Source organism: Dermacentor andersoni, chromosome 1 (genome assembly GCF_023375885.2).
Source record: "Dermacentor andersoni chromosome 1, qqDerAnde1_hic_scaffold, whole genome shotgun sequence".
Taxonomy (NCBI): Eukaryota; Metazoa; Arthropoda; class Arachnida; order Ixodida; family Ixodidae; genus Dermacentor; species Dermacentor andersoni.
The window spans coordinates 370,132,018-370,148,462 of NC_092814.1; the positions used below are offsets into that span (position 1 = coordinate 370,132,018).

The 16,445-nt window shown below is 44.3% G+C and overlaps 1 protein-coding gene and 1 long non-coding RNA gene across 6 annotated transcripts in view; one reads left to right on the forward strand and one right to left on the reverse strand.

The window, feature by feature from the left end:
- LOC126516448 (papilin-like) overlaps window positions 1–16,445 on the forward strand; it is a 530,520-nt gene that overhangs the window by 320,419 nt on the left and 193,656 nt on the right. The window lies entirely within an intron of this gene.
- Window positions 11,697–12,896, reverse strand: LOC140215162 (uncharacterized). Its single transcript, XR_011892085.1, has 3 exons — window positions 12,879–12,896; window positions 11,999–12,073; window positions 11,697–11,930 (listed from the first exon to the last, which is right to left on the reverse strand). It is a non-coding gene; the product is annotated as an uncharacterized lncRNA (long non-coding RNA).

The following is a 16,445-nucleotide window of genomic DNA, read 5'->3' on the forward strand; positions in this document are numbered from 1 at the left end:
GGCTGGCTCTGGCAGCCCGCGGGTATGGTAGCGAGGAGAAAAAAAAAGCTCAATGTGTCCTCGCGAATATAAGTCAGAGTAGAAAAAAAAATATTAAGGACGTAGTTATACCTTGGCTGGCTTTATTGTCTTGACGTGGGTGCTTTGTCGTAGGTGAAAAAAAAATGTTGATATTTTTTTATGTGTCATGACGGCAGAAATGAACCACCACAACGCTTCATCTCATCGGACCTTGCTGCGGGCTTTGTCAACTTGTCTGAGAGGCGTGCGCCTAAATGTCGTACAAAAATCCGTCACGTGACCTGATCCTAGGTGCCTAGGGACAGAATCGTTTAGGAAATTTTGAGAAGGCGCGACGATGGCGCCGAGCGACGCCGTAACGTGTTCGTCCTCGGCGTGATCGTTCACTAGACCGCGCGTTGTTCAACATTGGTCATGTGATCGTTCGTGCGTTGCTTCTGTATTGGTTGTAGCTTCTGTGTTACTTGGCGGAAAGCCGTGAGTAGTGGCGGTGCGGCAGTGCTGCGTTGGCCTCAGTGAGCTCTCGCAGTACAGAATGAGCGTTGTGTGACTCGTGCTTTCTTGAGAAGCCGGCGGTGGTGACAATTGAAATATCGAAGTGGCCTAGCGCCTCGGCAGCGAAGTTCTGCGAACCGCGATGTGGCGTCGCCGTGTCCGACTTTGCTTAACGGACATCGAGGGATGTGCTGCTCGCTGCAAGTCATGTAAATGCGACTGCGTCGACCGCCCACTGTTCAGCGCTGAATGTGTGTTTGGTGTGCTGTGCTCGAAACGAGTGGTGCAGCGGAGGTGGTGGAGGAGCAGAGTGGCTTAGGGGCTCCGTTTGCGCGTTCACAGACATGTGCTCTCGTTTTGTTCTCATTAGCGGCTGTCGCGGGATTGTGGTGTGCTAGCTCCTTGCCTAGTATGAAGTTTACGATGCTAACACAGAGCATGTTCACGTTTTTCCGTGCTATATGTCATTTGCATGACGAGCGAGTTGAAAACGAGACATACGGCTGTGTTCTTTGCGCTTGTGTGTTGTAAATTACTTTACATTGTGGAAGTTCTGGCAGTCTCATTACGCAAGGAGTGCGAACGTAAACATAAACATATTCGTGTATCTGAAATTTCGAGTTACCCATAATACCCTTTACGACTGATAAGTGGGCTGCACGGCCTGTGTGAATCAGCTATCGTTTGTTGCGACGCTCTTCTGTGTGGTAGACTGATGCATGGTGCACATTTATTTCTGTACTCCTGTAAAAAAATATTTGTTTATTCATTCAATACAAATGTACTGCTTCTTCGCCGCAGTACATTTAAGTTTCGCGGTGAAGCATACTAAAAGTGGGAGGGGCCGCTATCAGCCAGCATAGTATGTCCACTTAGGCGACCTGAGAGGCGGCAGGTGCGCGAGTGTGTAATTAAAGAACTCTTATTATGTCCAGTGACAGTGGCCCCTTTTCACTTTTAGTATGCTTCACCGCAGTACATTGCTCAGGCTTCATCGCGAACTAGTGGTGTATTGCGAGAAAGATAATCCTAAAGAGCCTAATTATGCAGTGTTTCTTTTGTAGCTTGCTACACCGCAATAGAGGGGTGAAAATAGGCATCGTGCAGTAAAGCACACTAAGAGTGGAAACAGCACATAGGTTTACACTGTGTTCATTATTTTCAATTGTGACATAATTTGCAAGATCGTCTGTGCTCGTGGTAAGCTTCATTGACAATTCTTTGTACATTACAAATTCATATTGCAGGGAAGCTTACTAAAGCACATTCGCCATTATGGTACGCGTTATTCACCTTCAATGCAGGAGCACAATGCAGATTCTTGCCCCTGCTTTTGGCTGGACTGCACATGCTCTTTGAGAATTGATTCATTGTTCATAAGCGAACTGGTACTTTACTCTAAACTGGAGGGTTCAAATTGATATGGAAGGACAATTTTTATTAAGGGGACAAGATGTTGCCGAGATCGTTGCAGGACAGCTTTTTTTTTTCTTCCAGGCACCTTTTCTACTTGAAGCTTCCATTGCAGTGTTTCGAGCCTCTTTGAACCAGCACGTAGTGTATATAAAGATTGGACACTGATTGGGAACATCACCTAAGTTCATGCCTATCTATAGTAAAAAGATGTAGCTCGACCAGACAAAATAAAAGAAGGGGGCGGGCTGCAGCAAGGGGTAAATGGTGCTTTATTCTCTCCCTTGAGTTTCCTGTTTTTGTGCTTTTTATGGATCCTCCACAGTAACCACACGAGTGCCGAACATGAGCTTGTTGGCTTCAGGTCTCATGGTTGTTACTAACAGAACAATGTGATAAACGAACAAGGGCTTGGAGGCATCCATTCACCTTGCTTGCCTCATGGTGTTGCTTCATAAGCACCGTGAGCATACAGGCCAACTAGGAAGGGAGGTTTGTTGCAATCGCTTTTGAACTGTATTGCCACCAAACCAACAGTGTTCTCAATGACAGCTTTTGGACAGTAGAATGCTTGCACCCAGCAAAGTCGTAAGAAGGAAGCATTCAGGATGTGCAAAGTCGGCTTTTGAAGCTGGCCTCATTGCTGAAGGGGCTTTGCCCATCTTCCCTCTTTATGGACACACAAATATAATTTCCTGTTCGAGAGGGATTGTTTCAGAGGTCGTAACATGGCAACAGTAATGGGTGTTTAGTAGCAGATAAGCTTGTCTTTGCCTACATTCAATAATCTATTCCTTCTCCAGTGCCCCTGTGAAATGCATACATTTTGGACGCAATGTGTGCTCCAGGCATGCATGCATTTTTAGCTTGTAAAGAAGTCTATTACCCCTAGCCTCAAGCTGGTCCTTGCTGATGTCACCCAAGGCATTGGGGAGTATGGCGATGCACACTTACAAAACACTTGATACCAGTGAAACGAAATTAATGGACCTGCTGTTTTCTTTGTCCACTCCATCCTCGTTAGTGACAATGAGCAGCTTTTTGTCCGAACAGAAGGCATATGTAGTTGGTCGTGTATAGCCTGCGCACTAAGGCTTGTTGGCGTGTTATGACCTTAGCACAGTGTTTATATGTAAAAACCTTCTGATGTGTTGATGACTTCCTTCTCTTTATCATAATTTACCTGATGAAGCCAGCAAGTGGGTCAACCAGATGTTCAACAAGCTTCCCACAAGTTTTCCCAGTCTCCTTTACCTGGGTGCTGCTCATAGATATCTGTTTTCTTGACCTTGCGCTGCACTTCAACCATGGCGACACCTGCTAAACCTATAGCACGCGTTCAGAAAAGTGCTATACAGCATGTTGCTCCAAACTCGTGAGATGTGCTACAAGGCCTTGAGGAACACCCTTATTTATTTACGCCCTCATCATACTGTATGAAGCTTCACATGATAAGTGCGACAATTAACATCTGCTGGTTTTTCAGTGTTATTCCTGTCCAGCTTGCTGAAAGCTATCCGGAGTGTTTCAAAAGCAAAAGACCCCTGCTGGACAAGAAGTGCATAAAACAAGGGTCGCTATAAACAAATATGTCACACAAATTGAAGAAGGCCACTGAGTATACAGGCGGTTTACTTCATATCCAACAAGCTTGGTTCTCCTTTTGCAAGTGAGTAAACTCAACTTGCCCCGAATACATGGCCTGTGACAAACTATGTGCCAGATGCCGTGTCCCCTGCAAAGCTGAAGATGTGTATGAGATCCTGACACCCCGCAGCGGCTTCTACACTGGGCAAACAGGCTACTATAAAAACAACTGCCTTTACTAATATGCGAATATGCTAATATGTAGGTGCAAGCCTTCTGGAGTGTCGGGAAGCCGAATATGAGAGAATGAGACATTTTTCCTTAGCATACAGGCAGCACATTCCTCTTCATCCTGTAATGTTTCTCGGTCCAGAACCGCTTTTTAATGCAGACACAGTCCTAGGTTTCCTCAGAGATGTGGTCTTACATGTTATTAGTCCCATGCATACGTAGCGCTTCCTCTCTTTATAGGATGCCGCTGGGATAGTTGTACTGTATAGCACATGCCTCCAGGTCCTTGTGTTTCAAGGGCTCTAAGGAGGCAGCAGTGCTTTAGCATATCTTATAACCTGATATATTTTAACACATCGTATTATTTTTCTTAAATGCATCTTAATGTTCATAGCACACGTCATACGTCATCGCTATAATCTTATTATATAGATTTTACGCACTTTAGCGCGACTATTTTTAAGGCACCTTTACAGCCACGTCACACCAATTTCATAGAACTCATAATTACACTGCGAACTCATCACCGAGGACACGGCGCTCTTTGGCCATACCTGGCCCTTGTGCCATTAAACATCAATCATCAATCAATCAAAGCCACTCTTCCACCAGATGTGTGTTGTTCACAGAAACTGGAGCTGTACAAATGCACATAAAAACAATGATGTTTGAAAGTAGTAGAGTCGAACTATATTCTGCACAAGCAGTGCTACCTGCAGCGCTGGTACCTTATAGCCACAATTCATGGCTGCACCACCATGCAAAGGCACTATTCTTGAATGATTAACTTCTTTTATATTTATGGTGGCCATATATTGCAAGTACATATCATCCACATTGTTTGCAATATGGTTAAATGTCGATTATGACAGCCATTCCTAATCTGAAATACAACAAAAGAGCAAATATAGGCAACAAATTACAATTCAAAGAGACAAAAGACAACCAGTGCATAGGATAAGTGACAGACTTCCTTTTATTGAAAAAAAAAATGCCACATGTGTCATGCCACCAAACAGTAGGTAACAATCTTTCAAGCTTGGGTGACAGAGGCAAAACTTAGCAAAATGCTACAATCGCACTGTCAAACGGTCTTGGACACAAAAAACCGACATCATATTGTACAGAATGAAAGGGCAAGACTCCAGCTAAGAACAGTCTATGGCCCCACATACTTGACATGGTGTACAAAATGCTAACATGCCCTACCTATAAAGAAAAAGCAACAAACACGGAAAACACGCCTTAAAATGCAATGTGCAGAGTCTGAAACCAAGAAAAAACAACCTAAAAAAGGTTTCGCCAAGTCTTTCAATGATTAAAATTGTCAAACTGTCTCATCACTTAATGAACCTGCACAGCTGAAAAGGAAGGAAAGAAAGCCCAATAGAAGGGCCGCAGAAAATGTCGCCAAATTAATATGCTTTGCTTACCAAGGATACCTGTGGTTTAGTTGTGCTCTGACTTTGCACTATAATTGTGTGTAAGCTTTTCTTGTTTAGAATGGTTTAGCGGATAGGGAAAAATGACCGTAAGAGAACCAGGTGTATGCGTAGTCTACGTACAAAAAGCCACTGCTTTCTTACTTTTATTTTTTTCTTTCTACTACTATTCATGACTGTTTAAGTGCCCTAATAGCACTGCTAACATCCTACTGCAAAACACTATATTGGGCAAGTTGTGGCATAAAGAAAATTGCAGTCTCACTCATAATGTGAAACAATGATGCAGTAGCTGGTGAAATATGTGCAGGAAGCTTACTTCATGCAGTGTTTGTTGAAGTGAACACTTGCAAATGCAAGTCGGTAATCTCCTTTAAAAAAGTAAAATAAGTAAGCGTCGTATTTATTTGTGGGAGTTGTGCCCCCCGGTGTTGAAGTGGAAAGACTCGGCTTTTCTTCCTCCTGTTTCATATCTGGACTCGGCCACTGGTCTACACCAAAACAACCCTTTAGCTTCTTACTGCTGAATTCGTTTTGGTTTTCTCAAATATATATTTGGGCTACCCATTGCTAGGTCTCCCGCTGTGCCTGAGGAAAACACGACACCAACAGCTCCATCCAGTAAATCTGAGAAGCCAAGCACTAGAAGAAGATTAATGAAGCAGATGCACCCAATCATTGTCATTGCATGTATGAAGAAAATTTAACATAGGACTGCCTTCACAAGTGGGAAGGTGACGTATAAGAACTTGAAGGTGTGAACGCCAGCTCTATATACAGTGCGCAGACATTGAGCAGGTGCTAGCCAATCATGGCACCTGTTGGCTAGATCACGCTCTCCGGGATCAGTATTCACCACGACTGTACCTTCAGCAGAGTGGCTGAAATATAGAATTGTGGACTGCCAATCTTTTGATCGTATGTTTGAATTCTCGCAGCACAATGAGAACTTTATTTCAAATATTCTAGCAAGAAATTTGGGAATTTCAGTGACAACACCAGTAGACATCAGAACAACCAGGGGAGTTAGCCCATAGCAGCTATTGCTGTAGAAGAGAAGACTGGCTTAAGCACAATAATTGAGATGGGCACACTATATGCCTTTGTCCTGGTACTGGTCCACTACTTTGGTGCTACAGTTAATGATCTGGAATGAGTTCAAGGAGCAAGAATTTAGCCCAGAAAGAAATGTACGCTTACCAGCTGTACCTAGTTGTCATTTTGCCTATGCAGCTTTATATAACCCTGTCCACACTTACCTAAAGCACATGAGTGGCATCCTGAAAAAGAATGAGCTTTTGATATTCGTTTGGAGAAAATTCATCTGTTTCAGCCTAACAGTATATACACAGACTGCACATACCTGCATTCGGTGTACCTTATCACCAACTGTTAAGTCGCCGCCTTACCTCATCAGCAAATCACTCCTGCAACCAAGTGTGCTGGTCCGGGTTTCACCTGCATTTTCACCTGTGCAGATCGTAAAAGTCTTTGGCTGTTTACTGTAATTTCGTATTTCAAACATTTGGTTGCATAGGAGGCTTTGGCAACACTGGCAACCCTAATGCCTGGATAGGCTTCACGAAAGGCCACCAGTACCTCCTCGTTGCAGACTGTGCTCAACATCCTTCTTGGTTCGACTGCGACTAAGAACCCATATATCTTTCCTCCAAAGCGGCTGGTATTGGCAATGCTTTGATGCAGAAAGAGATTATTGTCGCACGTCAACCTTAGGCCAGAAACCAATCTGGCACAGGTGGAAATAGTCTTGTCTTTCCCAGATGGTGGTTCAGCCTCGCGAGCAACATTCCTTCAATCAATTTGCACACTGTCAGTGTGAATGAGACTAATCGAAGGTTGGCTATGGTGTCAGGTCTCTTGCCTGGTTTCGGTAGTGGCATCATGACCAAGTGTTTCCACCCTGTGGGAATTTCCAATATTCCAGATTTCATTGATTACAAGCAGTAGTGCTTGCTTTCTCGTTTCGGCAAGATTCCTTAACATCTGCAAAATGACTGCATCTTTGCTACGAGTGCTTTAAGTGTTGACATGCTCGAGAGCAATGACAGGTTCTGGCATCATAAAGAGGCTTTCCATTCCTTCCTTGGCAAGTGGTCATTAAGGTGTGTACAATTCTGGTGACGACCCAGTCGCTGTGAGGGGGTCAGGGAAAGCATATGCAGCTTGTTACTCAAATTTTTCAGATGTGCACTGAAGATCGAGGTAGGACTGAAGATCAATATTATTACAGTATTTGGTTCATCCTGTTAGAGCCGAGAATTTGTCTCAGCTTACCGAGACCTATGCGCTCAAATTACACGCAGTGCTCCATCCACTAGTCTCTGGCAAGTTTCTTAACATGACATCTTGCCTGCTCAGTCTTGTGCAGAACATTGATCAGGGTCTGTTGCATGTGGCCACAGTTTAAGTATATAGCTTGGCTTGCTCACCCCAAAGTTGCAGCAGGTGCTTGTCAGGGCTGGATTTTGCCTCAGTAAGCTCTAGTTCGCATGTCGCTCTTTGTACTGTGAAAGGAATGCGTGTCGCTAGCGATTCTTCAACACCTTCACATTCTGCAGACTCAAGTGCATCACGGAAATGCTCCCAACCTGAAACCCTGATTTTGTGAATGTGGTACATTTTCACCCCTTGGTCAAATGTTATATCGGATAATGGTCGCTGCCTCTTGGGGTAGAGTCGCGCTGACACTCTGGATGAAGGCCCCAGTTGCCTAAGCTATGCAAGTGTACTGCCCTTCTGGTTCGAATGGAGGGTGTGGCAGTTGGGATAGTTGGTGTTCTTTGTTAATTTGAGGTCTGCGGTGTCTGCTGCGTCAAGGTGGCATCCTCTTGGCCTTACGTCTTTGCATCCCCAATTTGGGTGATGTGCATTGAGCTCACATTGAGTATTCTGTGCTCGGGAAAGCAAATTTGCAGATGGCAAAGCCAAGTGAAGTCGCCTCGGGTGTGGTGCCTGGTTTTGGGACCAATGCCAAAGCGGCTTCCTTTCACTGCCTTAGCCTGCAGCACACCGCCACAACTTTCTGATGAGACATACGTTTATTCAAGCTGTTCTTTCCTTGCTCTAATTCAATAATAGCCAATGTTAGGAGCTGCAAATCAAGCTGACTTCAGAAGACTGCCTAGTTTTTAGCTACTTCAAGTAGCTTATTGCTTGGTTAATTTTCTAATTGGGCATGACATGCTTCGTGCTTAAACAATGAACTGTTTAAAGAATTATTGGAGTAATATTAGGACACGCAACTGTGATCACTGCTTTTGTCTCAAAATGTCGCAATGAGCTACGCAGATGCTGTCACGACAGCGCAGTGTTTAGGTTGTATGAGTATAGAAGAAACAAAATTGGAGTTGTGAAGTTCAAAGCCCTATTTCTACAGCCTCTCTGTATACTGCTGACATTAGAAAGCTTTAGATTAGTGGATGCAAGCAGCATACATAAACAAGAACCCTGTTTGGGTATTTGTGGGACCCATGTGGTTTGCATAACCAAGCAGCACACGGGTCGCTTGCATCCTCTTATCCAATATCATTTTCATTGTAAAACAACCAATATCGCAATAAGTCTGATAAACCTGCATCAATATGCTAGAAATTTTTAAGCGCGTAAGGTGTGTCGGTTGAGTGTTTAAAGCACTTCACCACACCCTTGCCCACTAGATTTGTGCTTTCCAGTATTACTTGCTAATCACCTCTTGAGGTGTTTACATTGTTTTTCTGTGTTGTAAAATTAGTTTGACAGTCCTAATAAAATTGTTAAAGTGAAGGTCTGGGCTGTTATATTGGCCATGTCATTCTGAAACTGTTAGGTCTGACACTGTCAAAGCATTGGCAGCCTTAATAAGCTTCACCTCACTACACACACACACACACATATATATATATATATATATATATATATATATATATATATATATATATATATATATATATATATATATATATAAAACGGGTGGGGCAATATCTCCAGGTTAACGGGGACATCAAAGATGGAACTAGGGCTGCCATACATCCCATCACCGCAATACACTGTTTGCTTCATCGCATTACATAAATGTGTTGCGATGAAGTTATAGCAGACGCATATACACATTCAATCGTCTCAACTTTATACAGAACCCTGCGTCCCATTGCTAAAACAGAGATGCAGGTGATCATCACCGGGCACAGTATTAAGCTCCACCTCACTGTGTTTATCGCGCCCTTAGTACCGATATTAAACATCTCTGCAGTTTAGTTCGTGGAATTCTGGCAGACCATGTGGTGTCACTAAAGCTCCGTTATGTTTACAGCACTACGCGATAAATGCCGCAAAGCCCACGATAAATGTAAATCACATGAAGTCACGGATAGCGCACTAGCACTGAACACGATTGAAAACATGCGCTGCCCCATTTCAAGGTCGCGTGAACAGTTGTGAGCAAACACCGCCTTAAGCATTATATTACTTGCGTAACCTACGTCGTGGCGAAGAACACGTACAATACCTCCGCCTACGACACCCGTCAAGTAAAGGTGCATGTGCGATGTGATGACGCTGCCAAAAAGGGCGAACACGGCGACGCTGCCGCACAGCGCCAGTTCGCAAATTGCATTGCCGAGGCGCTATGCCACTTGAATATTTCGATCGTCAGCACCACTGAATTCTTCAGAAATACAGGTCTCACACCACCAGAGTTCACCAAGACCAGCCGACATGCGAGACCACTACTACTGCACGACTTTTCGCCAACAAATACTGAACGCACTGCGGAGACAACACGGACAACACACGACCAGCGGTAGGCGTGGGCCGGAGCAGCGGCCGTAGATTCAACGCGCCACATGGCGCCACCTTCTCAAAAGTCACTAAACGATCCTTTCCCTAGGCCATAGAGTTACTATACTGACTCTAGAGGACAAGCTACCCATAGGGCCTGTTGAAATCATGCATTGAAATCATTGAATGCATTGAAATCGGGAACCGCAAGAGCGCCGCCATGTTGCTACGCGCTGAGGTGGCCAGCTCCTGAGAAGCTTGCTAGACTTGGTGACAGTAGTCAATTTTAATCCGGCAACCGCAGCAGCGTAGCAGCATGGCGTCTCGCTAGTAGTGTCGTGATGTGTACGTGCAGCCGTGTGTTTGGGCTTTATAAGTTGGTTCTTTATTCTATGTTGCGGGACGGTGTGGGTGTGGTCCATGTCGGCCGTACAGGTGGCAGTTATGCAACCGAGGGCTGATTCTGTTGACGTTTCCGGCGGTATGCGGTTTTCAGCGGTCACGCCTGTTGCAGGAGTGTCACTCGACGAGGTTACGAGCTCGAAGCTGTGGTCGGATTCCGCGTTGGCGTTCCGTAATTCTCTTCGCACGGGCGCGGTATGTTGCAAAAGCCGCTTTCGCGATCTATTGTCGCGACGATAGATCGTTTTTTTTTACTATTATAAGTGCTGATCCAGCTGTAGGGCACATGTAACCGACAAACGGAAGTCTCAGGAGAGCACCTGAGATTATAATAAAGCAGGCGGTGCAGGAACTCCAGGGCACCCAAGGGACAGTGGGGGGATCAAAGCTCGAAGCAGAACGGTACGTAGGTTGGGGCCGCAGAGGCAGGTGTGTGCCAGGGAGTGTTCGCACGGACAGCTCCCCTGGCACGCGCATCGGTGCCTCGCAAGGTCGAGATACTTTAAAGGCACCTGTGCCCATGATCTTTCTGTTACCTTGGTGCAGTGAGCATAATTAACCAGAATAATATGGGGGGCATGCGATGCAGTCGCGAATGCGAGTCATGGCATATGTAGCTCGCGTCGTCAGGCGTATGTAAATATCAGAGATACTTGTATGAACTTTCTGCATAATACGCTTTGTTACGGTACCTTAACGGATTGGGTCTAGAGGACGGTGTTGGTACGTTTTTTCGTACCGCCCTAATCCTATACCCCCCCACTACAAACACACACATACCCCCTTTTTTTCTATATGTATACATACAATTCCTTGCCATGACGGATTGACCAGTTCAAGATGTCAACTTGTCAGTCACTGTCATAGGAATCACTGTAATAAACACAATTGCACGCTCGGACTGTTTACTTTCAGTTTTTACTGTAACACTGAGGACTACATAGAACCTTATTTTGTATACGTGAGAGAAGTATGTGCATATCACAAGCTTAAGCCAATGTGTGATACACTGACAAAGCAGCTGCTACAACATGAGCTGCATTGAGGGCCACACAACACATACATAATTAAAGGTGCAAAATATAGGGGGAAGCTTCAAAATACGCTAAGTAGCACTGCAAAGTATAACATATATTGTATGTGTACAATAAATGTTCAAAAAAACAATGCATCAATGTCCCGTTTGCCTTCAAGTTTATTATCAAGTTCAAGTTTACTGAAGTTTATTATGAGCATATGTACAACAGGAATCTACTGACACACCCGCAGTGAAGGTGGCTGTTCGGGGTGTGCTGGCTGCCTCAACGCAAGAAAAACAAAGCAATTGGGTGAATGTCGACACCAGTGCCACTGCTTCTTGCCTCTGACCTGCACGTGCCTCCACGGCATCTTTGTGCACAAGTGTGCTGGCGTGGCGAGGCGTAGGAGTCATCCGAGAGAAAGAGTATCGTTTACATGGAGAAGTGGCTGTTCACATTGCCTGTCGCTTTCCCTCAAATGTTCCCTTGGCGACTAGGGTGACACACCCGCAGTCAAGGTGGCTGTTCGAGGTGTGCTGGCTGCCTAAACGAAAGAAAAAGGAAGAAATTAGATGAATGTCGATACCAGTGCTATTGCTTCTTGCCTCTTACCTGCATTTGCCTCCACGGCCTCTTGGCTTGCGGAGTCTGTATGAGGGAGCTGCTGTGGCTAGGCGAAGGCATTGTCTAAGGAAAAAGAAAAGGCCCTTCAAAAAGGGAATTATGGAAATAAATGCAGTTCTTATGTTTGTTTCTTGCACTGTTCTTGCCTAAAAGTTTTCAATGACAGTGTCCAGAATACACCAGCACTTTGACTGCTTTTGCTTTTTACCTGCAAGTGTTGCTGTGAGATCCTTAGTATGGCTGCGTGCAGCATTGTAACACTTAGTGGAGGCATTTGAAGTGGTAGCCAAAAATATAAAGAATCATCCTTGTCTGCATGAATGCTTTCAATTTCTAGATGCAGTGGTAACTATTACTATTAGTGAAAGGCCCCCCCACATCTATGCGGCAAGTGCCATAGCTCGAAACTGAATTTTTCCTTTAGTGTTTCACGAGGCGTCTGATATGTCCACATTAGACGTGATCCGTTTCTTATTATTTATCCCAGTGTGGAGAGAGCATCGTTAAATAGTTTTTTTTTTTGCATAGCCTGCTTTTTGGTTTGTTTCTGAATTTATCAAACAGCAGTCTCATGATGCTAAAGTGACTCACGATATGACAGTATCAGCTTTAGTTTTTCAGAAAAACAACGCATTTCCTGACCCATTGTGTGTTATCCCATTACTCGCATAATTTCTCAGAGTATTCTACCTATTTTGACTTGCTTGATTTCCACTAAAGAATCTTGCATCTTCAAATACCATTCTTTCCTTAAAATCATTCTACACTTCTCATAATTTCTGTACCTTGGGCTTCTGATACTCTGTATTCACCATTTTTCCTTGTTTCTGACTAGAAATGTCTTCTTTATTTAGAGCTTAAATTTCACCTTTGGAACACACGGAAGGGCTTGCCATTGCATATCTGCATAAAAGGGAAACATGTTCCATTAAACACTTGCAAAATCCAATTGAAGATTGATGAATGCAGCTTGCAGTGTGATATGACTGAATGATCCATAAAACTAACTCATCTCAGTTGGTAAATTAAAGCACTTATTAGTGTGATGTACAAGATACGTTACACTAACGTGGTGGGTTCTCTTGCTTATACAGCAAAATAATCGGTGCGCGATAAAAAAATTATTTTTGCATACCCGTTGTGCACACTGAATTAAGGAAAATGAGCTGGAGTTGTCCACATGATCTACTCATTTTACCTGCGAGTATGGTCAACAAAAATGTGTCCCAGCTGCTTAGTGGTATTTGAGATTATGTCAGTATTGCATATGTGCCTGTTATCTAAAATAACTGAATTTTGAAAATGCTCGCAGGGATCTGATGTGCATATCTGCAGTTTATGGATACATGTAAAAGACTCAGCATCAAGTGCAAGTGAACGGACCCACAGGCCCGGAGTCGATCATGCAAATAGATTCGCTGCACAAATTTGTGACCTGAAAAGATATTCCACATGAAATGGCATGCAAGGAAGTGTTGAAAATATTGCACAGTTAATAAAACGCCTACGCGATTATTATGTGGGTTGATACACTCGTTATGCAAAACGGAGGTGAGGCGTGCAGACAGGACACAAGAGTAGAGTATTTACAAGCAACCATGCTACACGGGCGCCGCCCACTTCTCTACTCTTGTGTCCTGTCTGCACGCCTCACCTCTGTTTTGCATAATGAATCCTTACCAACTTGCTCAGCTTTCTGTCGTTCTAAGTCTCGATGCACTCGATTTCGTCCGCATTAGGCAGTCGCCTCTTGATTACTTCGTGACACAGAAATACTCGGCATCAGGCTGTTTTTCTGCTGTGGCCTTTGTAGAAACATGGTTGTTCAAAGTGCAACAATTAAACAGATTCTTTCAGTTACTTGTGGCTTCGCCAGTACAATTGCGGTGCGCTGGTCCACCTGTCCAGCAATTTCCTACTGAAGGGAAACCTGCAAATAAAAACACCGCTCTGCATGTAGAAAAATGCTCTACTGTGACGCTTCTCAAACGATTGTGATGCACCACAAGAGCTGCCTACTCGCGTGATATTCTCAACAAGGAGATACATTCGTTCACTTACATGTGAAGGTATATGCCAGAGCACTTCGGGGCTTCGGTGGCACATAAGGCACGAATGTGCCATAGCTTCTGATGTCGACACGCGATCGCATGTCAAACCTAAACTGTACGAAACTACTACGCGTCCAAAAAACAGATTCGAAACCGAAATTTGCGTCATCCTTTATTGCATGAATGCGTACATCGTGATTTACATAAGTCACGGACTTAGTGATCGCTTTCTGTAAACTTAATATTAACGCACCACCTTCATAAAGCCATCAGGTATGCGTTTTTAGATGACAAAGCATAAGGTGACCTGTACTTGTTTTCAACTCTTTCAATAGTAAATGCGCTGGCCACATTGACCAGTAGCAATAGGGCGGCGCCCTAGAGGTTCCCACTTTTCCGGCCCAGCTTTTCCTCTAGAGTTGTTCTACTAACTCTATGCCCTAGGCACCTAGGATCAGGTCACGTGAGGGATTTTTGTACGACATTTAGACGCACGCGTCTGATAGGGTGTTGATTCGGCTTGTCTTGTTGTATGTTCCGATGTAAGACTTTAAAAAAGTCAATGCACCTTTGGCGTCAAATATTTATAGGAACATTAAACCCACAAAGCTCCGCAATTGAAAATTTAAAGCACAACTTTGGAAATATCAATGCACCTTTCACATCAGAATTTTATGAGAAATTTATACCCATAAAGTTTCGCAATTGACATCCATGCGCTCCGTTGATTCCGCGGCCTCCACAAGATGCCGCGGCGAGCCCGTTCGCCATCAAAACGCCCTTGAAACTTTGTGCTCGGATGGGGCTGCTTGCGTTATGTGACTCCTGTTGCGTAAGCATTGCCGCGAAATCCAGCCCGAGTTCGCAGTGTTCGCGGTGAAATGTCTTTTCGAGCGTGAAAAAGATATGCTAGACAAAATTCAGAATGATTTCCGGCGCCGGGCGTTGCTTTGGTCCGCGGTGCATGGACAGCACGAAAAAATTTCGGGAGGGGGGGGGGGGCTCAAGCCCCATAAGCCCCCCCCCCTCCCCCTGGCTACACCCCTGGCGGTGATTCTGCCTACCCCTTGGGACCTCTGCTGCGGAAACCCCATGGCGGGTCTAGCCCTACCGTGCAGCAGTGCGCCTTTTCACAAAAATATGAGCATTGAAAGGCAAGCAGATGAATGGGCCTTCGGAAAGATAGCAGGCTGTTTCCTTTTATGGATTTGCTAAAAGATCACAAATTGCACCGGCAAAATGCTTCACGTATGTACAAAGTTGGTGCTATCCTTGAGAACTGTCGCACCTGCATGTATGGTTCATATTGGAATGCATTATGTAACCGCACAAAAACAAGGGACAAAGAAGGAACACACTAGACAGGCGCGGATGCGCCTGTCTTGGCGCAAGCGCCGCGCCTGTCTTGTGTGTTCCTTCTTTGTCCCTTGTTCTTGTGCGGTTACATGACGCATTCCAATATCGACCACCAACTAGCCCGCCTATCCCTGTTAAATATGTATGGTTCACAGGTCTCACAATATGTGGGAGTTCAACCCTGCTGCTGGATAATTATTTGATGCCACAATGCTGACTCGGGTTTCTTCAACACAGTGAACGTACTTTATTTCGTAATTTTTTTTAAACGGCTCCACAGAAAGACAGACACGGAATGATACAAAGACACCTCGTTCTTGTCTTTCTGCGGAGCCTTATTGAAAGAAAATCCCACACCCACTTGCCAGACTTATCAGCTGGGCTGTGTGACAAGGCTAAGCGTTTTGCTTTCATGCTGCTCGATCATACGCTTTATGTTCTCAAGCAAGTTTTCATTATTTTGCTGACACTGAGTTTCTAGTTTTTGCAGTCTTTCGTCAAATAGTGAGACCTTTTTTTTTTCTTCCATGGCCAGCCGCTTTTCATCATACTCGAGCTTCCGGTGCTGAAGTTTATTTCCTTTAGCCGAAGGATGAACTCGTCCTCCTCTCTCATCGTCAGTAGTTCCAGCCCCATACCTTGTAGGCCTCTGATTCCTAAAAAATAGCGAAGAAACACCAAAGTGCGTTCATATCAAGACATGCCTATTCTTTTGACTAACAACTCATTTTTATCTAATCAGTCACAACTGCAAATATGCTCGTTAGATTGACTTCCGTATTTTTATTTTTTTTACATTGTCATATGTTGAAACAAAGTGTTCTGTCTGTTAAATTGTTCTTCGCTTCACCTACTTCTTTTGTACCTTTTTGTTGACATGAGCTATTTATAGCCAGCACGTACCCACCCGCCTCAAACCATAAGATGCATGTTGTGCAATTTTTTTACGCGGTTGATAGCTTTTTATTTATTTTAAGCGCTCACAATTGACTAAGTGGTTTGTGCCTTGTCTGTCCATACTACATTGC